The sequence below is a fragment of the Sinocyclocheilus grahami genome, unplaced genomic scaffold (assembly GCF_001515645.1).
Source record: "Sinocyclocheilus grahami isolate Dianchi unplaced genomic scaffold, SAMN03320097.WGS_v1.1 scaffold25.1, whole genome shotgun sequence".
Classification (NCBI taxonomy): Eukaryota; Metazoa; Chordata; class Actinopteri; order Cypriniformes; family Cyprinidae; genus Sinocyclocheilus; species Sinocyclocheilus grahami.
The window spans coordinates 38,670-59,277 of NW_015505204.1; the positions used below are offsets into that span (position 1 = coordinate 38,670).

Genomic DNA, 20,608 nt, shown 5'->3' on the forward strand with positions numbered 1-20,608 from the left:
TTCAGTTACATCATCCTAAAGAAAACCTAGATAGCATAAAGAAGTATCTTCACATTTATTAAAGTCAAATCCAAATGAAATGGACATTTTATTTGCACTACTTCCCGCCACAGTTCAAGACTTCCCTCAATGCCATAGCATATTGCAGGGATGACAAGCCTAGTGTCTAGCAGTTCCAAAATTGCCCTGTCACAGCCGACTTTGTGGAAAAGCTCCATGTACTGGTTGTCGTGATCCCAGAAGATCCTCTCATGGTCCAGAGGTTCCTGTCACTGCCTCGCCATCTCTTGGCAAAGCATCCTGCAAGGCTCTCAAACTCTGGTAGCGTCTGCCTCTTTGGCTTGAGAGAGTAATACTTGCATATGATGATAGTACTTGATAATTTGTTTCCATATAAAACCTCCAAAATATGGGGTTCATTAAAAGTTAATTTAGTCTGCATACATCTTTCATACTGATTAAATGCAGCATATTTGTCTATCTGTATCTAGCTATCTTTATATACACACACACAAACACACACACACAGATGTATATATGTCTTTATCTCTCTCTCTCTCTCTCTCTCTCTATATATATATATATATATATATATAGTTTGATATATATGTATGGCTTTTTTATCAGTGTGTGTTTTCAGTACAATCACAGCATTTACTACTGGGTAAATTACTGTGGTTGATGCTGTAAACAGACAGAAGACGGTAGAGGTCAATGCAGGCCAGATGTGACGAAATTTAGGTCCGGTCTGCATAAGATTGTTTGTAGAGCCTTTTTACAGACCAACAGCTTTACATGTTAAGTCATGTTGTACCCCAGTCTAATGAAAGTCGCCTTGCAGTTGATGGTGTGGTGATGCCAAAACTTATTGGAGCTTGAGATTAACTACGTCCCCCACAATGCCATACACATCATGACCGTCATTTGGCTTACATTTATGAACACCATTAAAATAGCCTACTGCTAGTGGCTGCCTGTTGTCACATGACCAGTGAGTGTACTCTTGCATCAACAAGCCACATGTGCTCTCTAAAGCTTCACCTTGGCATATTCAAGCCTCTAAGCACAATGTGTATCATTATTTGGGATCTAATTCACTGAAAATGAAGTGTGATAATAGTTCAGTTGAGGAATCATTAAAACAGTGGATTTACTGATTCTGGGATGTATTTATCTGTGAAAAAACTAGCTTATGGACATGAGGAGAGGAGAGCCTGAAAGCTATTGATCGGCCCGGGAAAGTTTCACTTCAGCATTATGCAATAAATGCAGTCTTAAACAGCCTATTGCAACATAAGAGGCCATGCAAACTGTTGTTCTTTTTATTCATAATCTGATTATATATGCACACGTCAGAATTTCATAGCGGCAACAGCAGGAGATGGCCCTTGAGCCTCAGCAAAGCCGTGAGGATTCAGGCGGTTCTTTTTCCATGTGCGTCGTATTTGCTCGTACTCCTGGAGATTTCCTACAACAAAACAGGCAGCCGTGGAGGTAATGTTGAACCCGATGCCATGCAGCCCCTCTGCCCCCTCTGGTCTGGGCCGCAATGTCATGCCATGTTCATGTTAAGCCTGGTTTTTCACTTTGCATAACTGCTGATATTGTCGTTGCTGCTAATCTAACGAGCTACCTGCTAGTTCACCAGACAGCGGCTTTACCCACCAAGTCTTTCACATTTACGACTCCAGCATGTCGGAATGTGATTATTTATGGTTAAATACTTAAACCTGATGACCTCTGAGGTCTGCCTCTCGCAATAAAGAAAATTAAGCAGTTAGTTTGTTGCTCTGCAAGCTAAAGTGCTAACTGGCGCCACACTGCTAACCACGTTAGCCCGCAGAGCTACTGTCATAAAGCACGTAAATACACAAATAAATGTCGTAATTTAACCGCCTTCCAGGTTATAGTTTTCACGTATTTGGCTGAGACGGTGAATCAGTTCCGTCTACATGCTCCTGAGTCACTCTGAGCCTGTCTGACAGTTTACATGATACTTTATAGCTTACTATAATCACAGTGTAGTGCCCCAGGAAACACTAGGTGCAATGTGGACTTTAAAATAATGAACTTTTATATATAATCTTCAAAATATGAGGTTCATTAAAAGTTAATTGTTAGTTAGGTACGACTTTTATACTCGTTAAATGCAACATAAATATATCTGTATCTAAGTATTTATCATTCTAAACATTAGTGTTTATAATATATGTATATATAAATGTCTATCTGATATTTTATATCAGTGCATCTTATCAGGACAATCACAGCACTTACTACTGGGTAAATGACTGTGGATGATCCTGTAAACAGAGAGAAAAGATGGCAGAGGTCAATGCGGGCCAGATGTGACGAAATTTAGGTCCGGTCTGCGTAAGATTGTTTGTAGAGCCTTTTTATAGACCAACAGCTTTACATGTTAAGTCATGTTGTACCCCAGTCTAATGAAAGTCGCCTTGCAGTTGATGGTGTGGTGATGCCAAAACTTATTGGAGCTTGAGATTAACTACGTCCCCCACAATGCCATACACATCATGACGGTCATTTGGCTTACATTTATGAACACCATTAAAATAGCCTACTGCTAGTGGCTGCCTGTTGTCACATGACCAGTGAGTGTACTCTTGCATCAACAAGCCACATGTGCTCTCTAAAGCTTCACCTTGGCATATTCAAGCCTCTAAGCACAATGTGTATCATTATTTGGGATCTAATTCACTGAAAATGAAGTGTGATAATAGTTCAGTTGAGGAATCATTAAAACAGTGGATTTACTGATTCTGGGATGTATTTATCTGTGAAAAAACTAGCTTATGGACATGAGGAGAGGAGAGCCTGAAAGCTATTGATCGGCCCGGGAAAGTTTCACTTCAGCATTATGCAATAAATGCAGTCTTAAACAGCCTATTGCAACATAAGAGGCCATGCAAACTGTTGTTCTTTTTATTCATAATCTGATTATATATGCACACGTCAGAATTTCATAGCAGCAGGAGATGGCCCTTGAGCTTCAGCAAAGCCGCGAGGATTCAGGCGTTTCTTTTTCCATGTGCGTCGTATTTGCTCGTACTCCTGGAGATTTCCTACAACAAAACAGGAAACGGGAAATTGTATGTACTGTGATATGAACAAAGATAAAAAGGGCTGAAGTAGTGATCCCAAGACACACAGAGTGTTAAAAACTTTAAAGATTTTTTTAGTGTTTTTACAAGAAGTCTCTTATGCTCACCAAGGCTGCATTTATTTGATCAAAATACAGTACTAACAGTAATATTGAGAAAAATTATTAACATTTTAAATGTTTTTTTTCTGTTTTAGTACGTTTTAAAATGTAATAACTTTCCTGTGATGCAAAGCTGAATTTTCAGCATCATTACTTCAGTCTTCAGTGTCACATGACCCTTCAGAATGCTGATTTAATGTGCTGATTTCTTGTTATTATCAGTCAATGGTGAAAACAGTCGTGTTGGTTAATATTTTGGAAACTGATACTTTTTTTTTTTTCATCTTTGATGAATAAAAAGTTCAAAAGTACCACATTTATTTGAATTAGAAATCTTCTGTAACATTGTAAATGCTCCGAAATGTCACTTTTTATCAATTTAATGCATCTTTGCTTAATAAAAGTTTTAATTTCTTTTTTTTTTAAATTGTACTGACCCCAAACTTTTGAACGGGAGTGTATGTAATTTTAAACTTTGAGGTTAATTTCTCTTTTTGTGTCGGAGAAAGAGGCTGGTTCAGTTTTTACTGAATCAGGAAGAATTTTCCTGCAGTGATTGGCTCTACTGTATGTAGGTGACATGAGATTGTTCCACTTTTATGGCTGTTATCTGATACAGTATGAAACAAAGGAAGGTTTCCAGCTAGCGAAAGGCAATGAAGTGTTGCTAGAAAAGAAACCACACACCAAACACTGAAAACTGGGGATCATGAAACAACCAGACCCATTTAAATGTTTAAACTGATCCCTGTGTCATTGTTCTTGACAGGTTACACAAGGAACAAACCAGATTGTGATGAACTGTGCTGATATAGACATAATTACTGCTTCTTTTGTGCCTGAAGGGGGGGAAGGTGAGTGCGAAACTCTGAAAACCAACCGTAATCCACATTTAGTTGATGTATTTGCTTGACTTTTGCCTGATTGCTGGTTCGACCGGCATTAAATGCTTTATAGTCTGGTTTATTTTTAGGATTAACTGTGCTCATTTTCTCCCCGTCCATTTAGAAATTAACGCTACAGGATTTAACTATCAGAACGAGGATGAGAAGGTGACCCTATGTTTCCCCAGCATACTGCAAAAAGGTAAAGACCTCCTAAGCTGTCCTGGAAGGAGCCTGCTGCTGTCATTTCAACAATCTCTGTAATTATTTGCTATAGTGGGTTTATTGTAGGGCTGCACGATATATCGAAATATCGCAATATGCATATCGCAAGGGGCGTGCGATATCTGAATCATTTTAATAATAGGCTACTTAAATCAAAACTTTGCAAAAGGTCAAAGTTTTAGTTTGTCGCATATAGCAGAGAATTGCTTGACGTTAAAAAAAGTTAAGTGCAATAAGTTGCAGAAAACAACTCTTTGCTGTCTCGTCTTGCTGTCTGACTCACACCTGAAGCGCGCGCGCACACACAGACAGAGAGAGAGACGCATTTCAGACGGCGCACGAACACCGAGTTGATTTGGCTTTTGCATCTCCTCCTCCTTATGTTTGAACAGACACATACACAGAATTATGTCAATAGTACCCGTCTCAACGATCATTCTCGTAAACGCAGTCGGTTATGTTTTAAATGAATGTAAACAGCTGAGAAAGAAATCGGATGTGTATCATACTCGATCCGTGCAGTCGCTTTTAAAGTGACAGCAGCCTATAAATACGTGCTGCTGAATATGTCACTAATGTTAATAAAACAACAAAACGGCTATAACAAAGATGAATCTAAATTTTAATTCATACAGTGAACACTATGCAGTGTGATTTTACACTTAATTATTAAATTTCTGTACCTGAATACTACTGTTTATATTATCTATGCTTGTAAATTGTGTATTTCTTTTTTTGCCTTTAATCATGTTTGAACTTTCTCAGACTATAGTTTTTGCTGTGGTATATGAAGAAGTACTTAAAGTGTATGGAAAGCAAAGTTACAATGATATAAATTTAATGTCATTTTTTTTGTTTGTATGTTCACACTGATGTTAAAAGGATTTGTGACATTACTTTTTATGTAATGCTAAAACACTGCTGGTCACTTTCAGAAGTTGTAGTGATTCTTTCTTTTCCAAGAAAGAATGTGAAACAAATTGGTTATATAATTTTTAAATATGTAAAAATATAATTGAAATTGATTTTACACACTTTAAGCAATATCGTATCGCATATCGAATATCGTATTTTTTAACATGGTATCGCATATCGCATTTTTCTTCAATATCGCACAGCCCTAGTTTATTGTCGCATTGAGGTGGCTTGAACAGCTTCCTGTTAAAAGATGAATGGGCCTTCCTTGCTCTGTCCTTCTGTTTTATGTGCCTTTTGTTTTTTTTAATCATGGGCTTCTTGTTTCTCAGGGTCAGGATCATTGAAAATAGACTTTGTTGGAGAGCTCAACGACAAAATGAAAGGCTTCTATAGGAGTAAATACATGACCCCTTCGGGAGAAAACCGCTATGCTGCCGTCACACAGTTTGAGGTAAATTCATATCAGAGTACTTGATTCATTCATTTCTTTGCTCGTTCGCTTTCTCTGCCACTGTTTGCTTTAGCCCTGTCATTTGTCATACCCCCCTCTCGCTCTTCCTGCTCAGTCATTCGTTTTCCTCTGAGATCTTGACCGTTTCTCTCGACAAAGACGAATTCACATAATCATTTCATCATATGCTTTTATACTTGCAAATGAGGAAAAACAAGCAATTTATTATACAGGAGCTGATAATGGAGAAGTAAAAACGTAGTAGAATTAAACCCCTTACATAATGTGTTGCTTGGCCTTTGATAACATGCGTATTGTACCATTTTAATATATTTGTGTGTTCCACTATGATGCTTACATTACAAATCCATTAAAGTAATTTAGATACTCCAGCTTATTATATTTGTACTTGATAGATTTTAATGTGGGCGGGACTATTAACTGAAAGTTTAGCCTCTTAACTTGAGCTTTGGTTGAATTTAACTTAAATCAGGGCTCAATGATAAGGATGTTCCTGCTGGCTCGGGGCCAGTTTGAGTGTTGATGGAGAAGTAATTGGCCCTTTCGGTTTAGTGCTGCGTTGCCACTGAAAAATGTACATGCATTGATCTTGTACATCCGTTTTTATGCCTGGCCAAGCCTAAATGTTTGGTTTTCGGTGATGTAATCTACACTGTTGTTGTACATTTTGCTGATTTATTTGTCTGCAAGCCTGGTAATGTTATCTAGCTGACTAACATAGAAATTGCAAAAAAATACTTTTTATAGTCAGTCTTATGTGTGTTAAGTAATCAGTTATTGCACATTTTCTAAAAAAGATGATTCAATGATTCTAATTCTTAGTTTTGCATGATGATATGATGAATGGATGGTTGATTTTTAACAGCAGATTCAGTGACGTTAGAGCTGATCTGTGCATCACGGCACGCATCTGCGGCGCATTACGGCTCCACAGCCATCGGAGCTGATCGCAGCCACTCAGTCAATGCTGGTGTTTATACCGGCCATGCCGCGGCCCAGACCTCATGCTCATCACATCGGTCACATCGCGCGGCGCGACAAAATACAATAGAATTCTATTGTATTTTGTTGGGCCGCACCGCTCGCGTCCGGTGTAGAATAGAACCCATTATTATCAGTGATGTTGTCTACACTGGATGCAGTAAACTGATGCCTCGTTCTATTTATGACGTGCTGACATAGTTCAAATGATTTTCAACGGTTGCTTTGTCGCGTCCTGTTGCGGCGCAGATACGGTGTCAGCATAGTTTGTCAGTAATGTAGCAGATTGAAAAGTTAGTATCTTTCTGCAGTCCAATAGACGGCAGTGTGGTGGTGGCTTGAGTCTGTTGAATGGTGATTTAACGCTACGTTGTCACCTAGTTGGAGAGACTCAATACTATAAAGTAAATAAACAACAATGTCCCCGTCTTTTACTCTCACAATGAGCTCATCATATTCGTTTGCTACATTAGTAGGGTCCTATGATTTCCACGATGCAGAAAACATGGATGGAATCGCAGAATCCAGGCATAAAAACTGAATTTACTGTATAACGTGGAATTTCATAGAATGTGTCTTATTTTTGATGAATAAATAAAAAACAAGTCAGTACATATATATAGACTGTCTGTGAATGTTAAACTGCAAAAAGACTTATTTAAATACGAATTTTCTGCATGTTCATTTGATTACCAGAAAATACACTACACAGAATTTGTGAAAAAATATTATTCATTATTATTATTTATTCATTTTAGATGTTTACATTTGGAAAAGCTGTGCTTCCTGCATAAACCTGCCCCTGTTGGTTTGGCAGTAGCTTGCTTGCCCTACACAGTTAATAAGATTAAAATACATGTTTAAAAATAATAATATAAAAAAAAATTGTCACTGGGCCAGTAAAAATGTTGGCAGGGCAAGTAATTAATAATGTTTTTGCCATTGTTTTCCAGCAAAGGTGTGTTTGATTTAAGAAAAACCTAACCAAAATGTTTTGTGAAATTGTAACGAATAATAATAAAAAAATTGCTATAAATAAAAATGTACCTTCTTTTAACACTGGGCCAGTGAAAATGTTGGCAGGGCAATGTTTTGGTTTTAGGCCTAGTGTTTACTAGCAAAAGTGTGTTTTATTTATGGAGTTATATAACCGCTATATATTTTCCAGCTTGTTTCACTTTCTTTTGAAAAAAAAAATGAAGAAAAAAACTGGCAACCAAAATGTTTTGTGAATTTAATGAAGAATGAAACAAAAATAAGAAATGCACTGCGTAAAAATACAACAAATTATTTTGTCACTGGGCCAGTGAAAATAAAAATCCAAACTGCTGACCTGACTGGGCCATAAGAAAAAATCAGAATAGAGTGCTTTTGTGCATCTGTGGTTTTTGATGCCATGCAAATATCCTGCACATGTATAAATCACTGCAACTCGCGCTAACCCTGAATCCTCTCTTCCCATCTCGCTGTCTCTCACCTCCAGGCCACGGACGCACGTCGAGCTTTCCCTTGCTGGGACGAACCCGCTATCAAAGCCACTTTTGACATCACCCTTATCGTCCCAAAGGACAGAATAGCCTTGTCAAATATGGTATGTGTCAATTTTTTTTCTTTCCCTCTGGAAACAAACGTCCCTAAATGACTTGATTCACATTACTGTCAGACGTGTGCTTTAATCTAACACAGGCCCAGAGGCGTTGTGCCTCTCCTAGCCGATGTACATTCTCTGAGTCATGACACTTACGGCACACAAGTTTTGACCTGTGACGTGTACCAGTCGCATCCCTTCTCTCTTTTGAAAATGAATTTTGTACCACTGTATTGCTTTAATAACGTCTACTACTGGTTTTTATCATTCTTAGGAAGTTATTTGTTTTTGTGGTTTCGTCAATTTACATGTAAAGTGAACAACCACAGTTTATTTACATGTCAGTCAAACTGCCCCTTCCACACTGTGGCCAAAAAAAGCTGCTAATTGAACCTGACTTTCCTATTTCTGTGCAGAATGTTGTTGATCGAAAGCCATATCCAGAGGATCACAGTCTGGTGGAGGTGAAGTTTGCCACTACACCCATCATGTCCACCTACCTGGTGGCGTTTGTCATTGGCGAGTATGACTTTGTGGAGAGTCAGTCATCAGATGGTGTGACGGTCCGTGTGTACACACCTGTCGGAAAGGCAGAGCAAGGGAAATTTGCACTGGAGGTATGAGAACTGCTCTCTCAGTTTGTGAGTGTGCATTTTTTGGCATATAAAATTTAAATTGGTTTAGATATTTGGAGTCCAAACAGCAAAACCACATGAAAGCTGCTTTTTGTACAGACCTAATAATATTTTTCAAATTTATATTTTTAATGTTTTATTTCAAAACATCTGATTAAAATTCAAAATATACACTACTATTCAAAAGTTTGGGGTCAGTACAATATTTTAGTTTTAGTTTTTTTAAGAAAGTGTAAAAAAAAATTTCAGCAGGGATGCATTAAATTGATCCAAAAAATGAACGTAAAGAGTTTAACGTTGTTAAAAATCATTTCTTTTTTAAATAAATGCTGTTGTTTTGTACTTTCTATTCTTCAAAGAATCCTGACAAAATTTATTGTTTTTTCAAAAGAGTATTAACATTGATAATAGAAAACTTATTTTAAATTGTAACAATATTTCGCAGTGTTTTACTGTATTTTTGATAAAGTAAATCAGCATTGGTGAGCATAAGAGACTTTACTGACCCCAAACTTTTAATCTGTAGTGTATATATTTAAAACATTATTATTCTTTTATTAACATTATGATGTTTATACCATAAGCTGACAATTATAATTTTTGGACGATAATTGATACATTTTATATTAAAATTAAAGCTAAAAAATAAATCGTTTTGAATGCTACATGGGAATTTAAACATCACAACATTATAATGTATAGTATAAAAAAAAATACTAGCTGTGGTTATAATAACACTTTCATTGTGAAAGTGAAAAACTTTTCTTCTTTTTTTTTTACTTTCTTCAGGTTGCTACAAAGACCCTTCCATTCTACAAAGATTATTTCAGTGTTCCTTATCCGTTGCCTAAAATTGATCTAATTGCTATTGCTGATTTTGCTGCTGGTTAGTGTCATTTTCTTTAAATATTAAACATCTCATAGACATTGTTATATTCAGTTTTAACCTTTGGTGCTCTTGCGTCCTGTAGGTGCCATGGAAAACTGGGGCCTTGTTACTTACAGGTGATTTTTAAATTAAATGATTAAATAGCAAACTTAAGAGTTGATCAATCAACATGGAAACCCAGAACCTTGTGCTTTTTTAAAGCAGCCATTCAGGAGAACCTCATTAATATTTAATCTATCTTGGTAGCATGTTAATCCCCAGTCATACCTGAACAATATGAACCACATTATGTTCTGCGCTCTGTTCTTATGCATTTTTTTTATTGCCTTTTTTTTTTTTACATCTTGTGTTCATCCCCTCTCAGGGAGACTGCTCTGCTGATTGACCCAAAGAACTCGTGTGCATCGTCCCGGCAGTGGGTCGCCCTGGTAGTCGGCCACGAGCTGGCACATCAGTGGTTTGGGAACCTGGTTACCATGGTGAGTGTTCAGATGTCCAGTGTGGTAGGTACGCCACATATAGTTTTTGTAGGTCACAGTGGTATTTGAATGTAACTGTGTTATTCAGGGTGCTGAGAAAATGTCTGTTGCTGCAGGAATGGTGGACTCATTTGTGGCTTAATGAAGGTTTTGCATCTTGGATCGAGTACCTTTGTGTGGACCACTGTTTCCCTGAGTACGACATCTGGACCCAGTTTGTATCTGCGGACTACACTAGAGCTCTGGACCTGGATGCGTTAGATAACAGCCACCCTATTGAGGTCTGCAACAGATGAGTGCATCTCTCTCATTACCCCCGATCTCACAGTGTGTGTCTCTGGTGTTTGTTGCTTTTAAGTGTTTGTGTGGATAGCAGGAAGTTTTGATTTGCACTTTGTTTGTCAGTCTGTTTGTTTACTCGGCCATATCACTTACAGCATTTAAATTCCAGACCCAGATTTAGCCTGATGAAATATTGATCTCTGAGTCATGTTTCAGAGCGCGTGTGTTTTAAATCGTAGGTTGATGTCGGACACCCTTCAGAAGTGGATGAAATATTTGATGCCATATCATACAGCAAAGGGGCCTCTGTCATTCGCATGCTGCATAACTACATTGGCGATGAGGTGAGAGGTCACGTTCAGCCAGCTGCAGAGAGACATTCACAGTGTAAATCTGTCAGACAGGTGGTCGATGTGGGTCCCCCAGGAGTATGTCTGGAAAGACATGTTGCTCATCTGTCCATTGTGCTGGAGTCTATGATGTTCTGGCATTTGGAATCTGATAGATGACCAGCCCTTGTTAATACTGACTTCTAGATTCATTTACAGTTCTTTACAGTTTTGGTTTTGAATTGATCTTGAAATGATTGAAATTATCTTTCTTTTAGGAGTTCAGAAAGGGAATGAATGCTTACCTTTTGAAGTTTCAGCACAAAAATGCATCTACTGGTAAGTTATCGTGGCAGTGTTTGTGTAGATTAAGCTTTGACCCTCTAATAATTTTTATCTTGGTGATTTAAACAGCCTAATGACCTTGTGAGCCTCCTTATTACAGTGTTTAAGCTTCAATCCAAATTTTGTTGTAGAATTTTTAGATATCTTATAGTTTTTTAATTTTAATAAGGCGGCATTAAAAAAACAAACAAAAGTTGTTTGATGTAATACATATACCCAAGTCACCATCCTACTTTTTTCTTTTTCAATAATCTGTTACACTCGGATGTGCATTACATTACGGAAGAAAACATCTATCCCTACTTCCATTTCATTGCAACATTAGATATGAATAAAAGAGTTCTTAAAGTCTGTGTGTTATAGGCTTAGGCTGTGTTTGACATGAACAAAACTCAATTTTGTAAATCACAATTATTTTTATGACAGTTGCTCATCAGTCTAAATGGATAATTGTGACAGTCCTAGCTTGCAGTGTGTTTTAGACAGAGTGACCTGTGTATCTGTGTTATTTTCAATGTTCAAAACATTTTAATACATTTTTAGAAATTATACTTATTATACTTTATAAATTAGAACATATCCTGGAACTCAGCACAATTGTAAAAAATATATTTTAAGTCCAGATCATTTTGTTAATTAATTATAATTTTATGGATCTACACACTCAGCATTTGTAGAGTGCAGTGATTTCATCTTTTTTAATATAAAATGTAAAAAATAAATAAAAATAAACATTCATTTTCACTTGTGCTCAGTGTATGTAGGAAAATGTCTCCATGACGAAATGATTCAGCATACAGCCACAATCCGATCCAAACAACAGGGATTACAGCTGTAGTAATTACATAGTGTGTTACATTGTAATTCTGACACGACATAGTATGTGGTGGGAGTGTTGTGGGTGTGGGTGTGGGTGTGTGGTCATGCACCAGTGTTGTTATTATGCTTTGTTAATTGTTGTGTAGTCAGAAATAAAGGGTGTAACATCTCTCTTTGTCTGTCCCAGAGGATCTTTGGGAGTGTTTGGAGCAAGCAAGTGGGAAGCCTATTGCTGCAGTGATGAATTCCTGGACCAAACAAATGGGCTTCCCTATTATAGTAGTGGATCAAGAGCAGGTAACATTTACAAACCCATTGTCATAAACATGATCTAATATGAGTTTAAATATAATTTTGTGTGACCTTATAGCCATACTGAAAGCAACAACAGAGTTTACCTCAGATCTTGAAAATAAATTAATCAAATATGTCCGTTAAAACCGTGAACTCACTGAGAACCAACGAGTGTATTCCATAACAAAGATGGTATCAGTCACTCAGTACATTTGATGTTAAAAAGCTTTAATATTTATGAATTAGATTAAAAACGTATCCATTTCGTTGCGAGTGCAGTGCGCTTCCAGAGAGGCTCCGCCCACACACGCTTCTGATTGGCTGTGATATTTGATTGATTCTGTCGCGTCATGTCTGGCGTGGAATCCCAAATTTTTTGTCGCTGGAATCTTGTCGCGTCACGTGTAGTTAGGACACGGTGTAAAGTTTCAAATATAATTTAAATACCCCTCAGGGTATTAAGAAGTCTTGCTGAGATGGACTATGGGAGCGCCTGGTAATAACAACTGTTGTCTTGACAATACCAGATTTAATCAGAGCTGAAATAATTGTTTTTTTTCCCTCCAGCATGGCAGTGACCGTGTGCTGAAAATCTCTCAGAAGAAGTTCTGTGCTAGCGGACCACGTAATGGTACATGCAAAAAAGAGCAGTTAAACTACTGGATCTGCTGACTTTAACTATTTGTTTATTTGTTTTTCTCTAATATCTGTTTTTATGTGCTAGATGAGAACTGCCCCAATTGGATGGTTCCCATCAGCATCTGCACCAGTGAGGACCCGAGCTGCACCAAGATGAAGGTTCTGCTGGACCAGCCTGAAACCACAGTTAACGTCACCAACATTGCACCTGACCATTGGATCAAGGTCAGATTGCTGTGTTTTATGCATTTCATGGAAAAGGCTATTTATAATTGAAATATCAATGAACTCTGAAGATTGAAATGACATCAAAGTTTGACGATCGGTCTTGTGCATTTATAAAAACGTGCATATTCTTCCATATGCAGATTAATCCCGGTACCGTGGGATTCTACAGGATCCAGTACAGCTCAGCCATGCTGGAAAGTTTGTTGCCTGGTATCCGAGACCTCACACTGCTGCCTGTGGACCGCCTGGGTCTGCAAAACGACCTCTTCTCCCTGGTGAGACGCCACACATGCGTCTGAATCAGTGTTTTGCAAGTCAGAGTAGAGGCTTAGATCTCCATCTTGAGTCAAGTCTCAAGTATTGATGGTTAAGACTTGAGTGAAGTGTCAAGTTACACAGTCTTGTGGAAGTCAGGTTCTTTCAAGACTCCAACAAAACTAAAACTTTGTTAGCAAACCTGTATGGATACTGAGAAATGTTAAGTGGGCATTTTGCTGAAACAAAGGTGTAGAGGATGTTGTTATTTGTAATATCTATTGGAACATTTCTGTAATTTTTTTTAATAATAATTAAATATTATTTATATAGGACAAAAAAAAATCTAATTAAAGGGATAGTTTACTTGAAAATGTAAATTCTATCATTTACTCCCTCAAGTTCCAAAACTATGAGTTTCTTTCTTCTGCTGGCCCCCATTGATTTCAATAGTATTTTTTTTTTCCATACTATGGAAGTTAATTGGGACCAGCAACTGTTTGCTTACCCACATATCTTGTATGTTCAGTAGAAGAAAGAAACTCATACGGGTTTGGAACAACTTGAGGCTGAGACAGAATGATGACTGAATTTGTATTTTTGGGTGAACTAACCCTTAAATGTATTTTTTTTTTTTTTTAAATTTTAAAATTTGGCTAATTATAAAGGGGGGGCTTGTCTGTTTGGGGGTTTTAGTATTGGTCTTTCACTAAGCCCTTTTTTAGGCTACAAATTTTAACATGGCATGCAGAAATATATATATATATATAGTTGCAACGAAATTAGAATTCGTTCCCACGTTTGAAATAATTTGTGCCCATTTTGTAGTAATTCATTCAGTACAATGTCACCATGATTTAATAACAATGAAGTTGTAGGAATGAAATCTTAATTTGTGGCCACATTAAATATATTTTTGTTACATGTCACCTGTCTTTTTGTTTTTATTATTGAAAGCCTTAGTACTGTAAATGTTTAGTATAAGCAAGTTTGTCATTGTACTGTTTTAATGTTGTGTTTTTCATTAAGAATAATAATAAACGCAACATTTTCAAGCATTAATTTTGTTCAAAGACAGTGAAAGATGTAAAAATCTAATGTTAAAGATAATAAGCGCTACAGATCCTGAGAGTAATTGACAAATATCTTATATTGTATAATATCCATTGTAATCAGTGATGTCAGCGTTGTATTTCAAAGTATTACAAACAATAATCAGTGTGAAAATTTCTTCACCATAGTATTCCTAATTTGACACAGTATTTCAGTAAACAGTTTGTGCTTGATTAGTTGTCGTTCATTTGTCATGAGACACTCAAATGACGTGGCTGCTCTTCTCCCCTGTCTCTCGTTCAGGGCATTTGGATGCCTTGCTGCGGGGTCTGGTACTGGGGAAGCTGGGTAAAGCGGGGCATAAGGGCACTCTGGAGGAGGCCCGGCGGAGATTCAGAGAACATGTGGAGGGTAAACAGATCCTGCCTGCAGACCTCAGGAGTCCAGTGAGTCGTCTCGCATTTCTGCTTATAATACAGACACATTTGCATCAGTGTACCAGTGATGCACCAAAATTTGGACAACTGACATTTTGGTGATAAAAAAATAAGCGTTTTTCAGATGGTGTGTGTTGACCGTCTTAGTGTTTATTTTGCGCAGACATGGATAAACTGCAACAGGTGAACATGTCAGCTGTGAGGACGCTAGTGCTGGAATAACAGTATCGAACAGTTATTATATTTGTTTAACTACATGTACTTACTATATGGTTAGGATTAGGCTTTGGCTTAGGGTTACTTGCATGTAACTATGCATACTTAATTGTTATTATAATAGTAAGTACATATAACATGTGTAACAAGGACACCTTAAAATAAAGTTTTACCGGACATGTTTATCAGCTGATTTTGTAAATGGTGTTCCTGTAGTGTTTATTAGTACTGGCTCAACATGTCCCTGTAAACGTAGGTGTTTCTGCATTCCCTTTAGGTGTATCTAACGGTTCTGAAGCACGGAGACAGCACAACGCTTGACACCATGCTCAAGGTGACAATTACCACGTGTCTGAACATTACACAGCGACCGCCTTGAAGGTGCAGATAAATAAAATGCATCTCTCATGTTCTGTGTTCAGCTTCATAAGCAGGCAGACATGCAGGAGGAGAAGAACCGCATCGAGAGAGTGCTGGGAGCCATTCCCGCCCCGGACCTCATCCAGAGAGTGCTTAACTTTGCCCTGTCGGTACGCAAGTACACACACACACTTACTGTAGAAAATAGGTCAGACTGTGGAATCTTTTAAAGCACCAGAAACGCACTTTGTGAGAGTGTGAAATGTTTGAATGGATAAAGGGAACGGCAAGAAACTGTCAAGTCTTTTAGGGTGAATTGTGCCAAACCCGTCAATTATATGTCCCGATCATATTTTACACCAAAAAAGAAAGATATAAATTTTTTTAGATAAATATATGTATGTGTGTATAGATATATGAAATATATTGTAATGTATCTATAATATTGTTGGATTCATCTATTATTATATGTTTTAAAGGACCGGTATTATTTCTGTCCCTGTGATTAATGTTTAAAGCTGCAAAGCATCACTTTTCCTCAGGAGATCAATAAAGCACCATTTTCATCTCTCATCTTTGAATGAACATTCTCACTAGAAATCTTATCTGACACGCTCATTCTCTGAGCTCTAATCCGAGTATGTGGGAATTAAAAAACTTCCAGAAGTGTGAACAGTGACGCTGAGTGTGGCTGTGGTATTTTTAGGAGGAGGTTCGTCCCCAGGACACAGTGTCTGTAATCGGGGGCGTAGCTGGAAGCAGCAAACAGGGGCGCAAAGCTGCATGGAAATTTGTTAAGGACAACTGGGAAGAACTTCATAACCGTTACCAGGGCGGCTTCCTCATATCAAGACTCATCAAGGTGAAACAAGTGCAATAAACAATTAAGATGGGAAATACAGTAGCAGACCGAATTTATTGATTGTGAATCATGAATATACACGTATGTATGCAGTTTGGATGCGTTGTTCATTTTGTTTCTTCACTGCAGCTGACAGTGGATGGGTTTGCAATAGATAAAATGGCTGCTGAAGTTAAGGTGAGCATTGCCACTTACAAAGCCATTTTAGACAGACAATGTTGTATAATATACATTTTCTAGTTATTTTCTGCGCTAAAATATTATGTAGACTAGATACTGCACTTGGGCAGAATAGAACTTGCTTGTAAAACCATAAGGTTATAAGCAAATTGTGTGTGTGTGTGTGTGAGAATAAGTGGAACCAGTTAACAAATCTTAAAAATTAATTAGTGAATCATTCTATTTTTTTTTTTTGGCTAATTAATATACACTTCCATTCAAAAGTTTGAGGTTTTAAAAGAAATTATTGACCAAGGATACATTAAATTTATCAAAGTGACCATAAACACATTTATAATGTTAAAGGGATAGTTCACCTTCAGTTGCTGGTCCCCATTGACTTCCATAGTATGGAGAAAGAAAGAAAAAAACTATGGAAGTCAATGGGGACCAGCTACTGAAGGTGAACTATCAGTTTTTTTTTTTTTTATCTATTTTTGTTCTATTTCAAATAATTTCTGTTCTTTTGAACTTTCTATCCATCAAAGAATCTGCAGATTCGCGGAAATAAATAGCATTTTAAAATATATTCAAATAAAAATGGTCATTTTAAATGTCATTTTGAATGATATTAATATTTCACAATATCACCGTTTTTACTGCATTTAACAAAAATAATAATAATTCAAGCAAACATTTCGAACAAAACCTGAAATATGTTTGTTTGGTTTTCAATGATGAAACAATAGTTGTACTGTGATACAAATGCATGAGTTTGAAAAGAGACTGATAACCACCACAGGTTGCCGTTCTTAACAGGAATGTTGGTGGTTTTTCTGTTTTCAGAGTTTCTTTGAAAGTCATCACGCGCCAGCGGCCGAGCGCACGGTACAGCAGTGCTGCGAGAACATTCTCCTGAACGCTGCCTGGCTCAAGAGAGACGCAGAAGACATCCACCAGTACCTGCTGCAGCGGAAAGCGCCCCCCGTCTGACCTCTGACCCCCTCCCTGACCTGCTCACTCACTCCAAAATGAGCATCATCTGGCTATCTTCAGCGAAAAAGGAAACGATTACAAAACTGCAACTCCATTTTAAGAAATACCCAAGAGTCGATAAAGAGAAGTGAGACTAGGAAACTGTGAGACTGTGATTCACGTAGTACCCCATTCTGCCAGTGGGAGGCGCAAGTGCACTCGAGCAGAGCTGTGACTGAAACGCAAGAGATTCTCCATGTTATTTTATGAGCTGGTAATGCATGGCACTCCTCTCTTACAGCGGTATTATTACACAATCATCTCTCTTTCCTTACATTCACAGATTGAAAAAAGCAAGCATGCTGTTGGATATGCTCAATTTTAAATTTGTTTGTGTTTTCTTTTGTCCTGTACCAATGACGATCACCTCCTGGTTTATTAGTAATGGCTGTATACACATTTTACCCATAATCCTCTGCGGCGTGACTGGGCAGAATGGGGGTTAAAGGTTGGGATGCACTGCTGACTGAACAGACTCTGTGGTAACGGCTCTGAATCCCATCGTTAGTAACGGTTAGGACTGAAGACGCATAAGCATGGTACTGTGTGTATATTTTAAACGGCGAGCATTAGTTCTGAGACCTTCAATTAATCTGAAATGTGATTATATATTATACATACGTATTATCTCTGATCTTTGCCCTTGTCTCCTGTACGTGCGGCACCTCCAGTGGTTTATACCTCCAGAACCTGCGAAAGAAATGAATGATAAATTACACCGAAAGACATCAGAGTCATTAGCATCGGCCATGATAATGCAAAGCTGTTAAACCTTTTATAAGATGTACTGAATGATTATTTTGCTGTTGTTGAAATCAAAAATAGCGTTTGAGACTCTAGTTTGGGCCCCCCCAAAAAATCATGATTCTGCCTGGTTTCGAACTCAGAGGCCTTAAATTGGGAAAGGATTCTTCGCTGCCAAGCCGAGATGCAATGGGCTCATATTAGCAATGTTGAACATCAAACCAACAGAGAATTTAATATCAGATATGGGGCCCAACGGAGAGTTCTTGATCATCAGATTCGGTCTAAATCTTTCCCTGAAATGTGCTTTTGTTTAAAAATATGATTGATGTTCATTAAAGAAGATGAGAAAAAAGCGAAACAATGGGCACAACTGCATTGTAGGAATGCAGTGTTGGTTTTGTGCATGTAAGGTATGACTCCTCAAACTCTTATATTTGTGTGCATTTTGTAAACTATACACATGTATCCTTTAAATGTAGACTATGCCACAGAGGTTCACACCGTTCAAATGAGTGTTTCAAAAACACATCACTTATGAATATACATGCAAATAATGATTTAAATCATGTGCAGCAGGTACAGTGGGAGGAAAGACGAGGACTTTGGTTTTATCAGCATCACAGATGCTCAGTTTTGGAAGCACAGATATAACGATGAAAGTTTACTTATGCGTGCACAGATTTTCTGTCGGGAGCTTGTGTTTACTGCGCAACATGCGGCCTGCCTGAGGTGTGCATACGATGACTGAATTTGAACAGCAGACTTCAAACAGCAATGATAGTGTCAGAGTCTGATTTCACAAGATTTTCATTGCATTATTGCCGGAGAAGACATAGAAACTAGGCAATAAGCAATCACATCTGATGCAAGAGAGAAACATTGTGCAATGGATTGCTTGCATTTATAAAGCTAATTAAAAAGACAAGTAATTAATCTGTATTCCAGCTTTAACACATTTGCTGGTAGCTTATCGAATGTTGTCGTGTGGAAAACTGGAATTCAATTGAACATTTTACAATTGTCATGGGAAATAATATAATCGAATAAAATGGTAAATTCCTTTAGTGAATATGTTTTTTTAAGATATGCTCAGGTATGAAATATTTTATCAGCTGTAAATTGTTTGAGAATATAAAATGATTCATAAAAACTTTAATCCAGCCAGGCCCGGTTTCAGAATCAAATCACTGAGGGTGCTCTACTTCTACTTTGACATACTGTATATTTTGGTCCCGTTTCTTGCTATGGTTATCACTATGTCAGTCATTCCAATGTGGAGAGTGAATCCCGCGGACTGAAATACAACACGCGACAGTGTGAAGGGGTCAGATGCTGTACGGTGTACGGCAGGGGTGTCAAACTCAATTCCTGGAGGGCCGGAGCCCTGCAGAGTTTTGTTCCAACATACACACACACACACACACACCATGTGGTGCAGTGTTGCCAACTAATTTTCAGTGGAAGTTGCTAAAGGCAGAATGATTTGTTGCTAAAAGTTGCTAAATGACGTCATTGCATAACCATTACACAAAACAGCATTTTTTTATGTGGAATACACAACGATATTACTCAAATCTCAGCGAACAGTATTTTTAAAATGTTATTTGTTCGTAACAAATATTATAAACAAAAAATATTTTAATTTGTAAAATTAACATAAGTAGCACATCTTTATGATCAGATTTTTTACAACATTTAATTATTGAACAGTTACACATTTTATGTATTATTAACTAGTAAAACGGTACATTCTGAACAATTATAGTTTTAAGCAGTGTACTAGTTAATTAGTGTGCTACACAAAAGTCTATAAAAATAGGACACAATGTACTGTTTATATGAAGGGACAATACGTATTTATTGTTTACAGGCGTTTTACCTGTGTTTTAAATTCCACATTGCATTTTGTGTTTTAAGGTTACAGGTTACAACTTAATGGATAACATCCTGGCAGAAAATGACTAGTACTTTTTCAGTTTTTCCACATATTTTTTCTTACAGTGTACCTAACTGAACAACAATTACATGCTAATAAGATCAACAGCGCTCCAGACACACGTAATCTCTTCAAAACTTTCCATTCTCTCCTCTGTCCCCCTCCACCACCTCCTACCACTTCTGTCTCTCTCCTTCCATTCATAGCGAAAACCCTCGAAAGAGTTGTTTTCAACCAGATATCATTGTTTCTTTCACAGAACAACAAACTGGATCCTAACCAGTCAGGTTTCAGGAGTGGCCATTCAACTGAGACTGC

At 37.5% G+C, this 20,608-nt stretch overlaps 2 pseudogenes; both read left to right on the forward strand.

Moving 5' to 3' along the window:
• Positions 1–251: 251 nt before the first annotated feature.
• On the forward strand, positions 252–18,712 carry LOC107564787 (puromycin-sensitive aminopeptidase-like; annotated as a pseudogene).
• Positions 18,713–19,527: 815 nt separating this feature from the next.
• The window catches only part of LOC107563638 (39S ribosomal protein L45, mitochondrial-like), a 4,623-nt pseudogene continuing 3,542 nt past the window's right edge, over positions 19,528–20,608 (forward strand).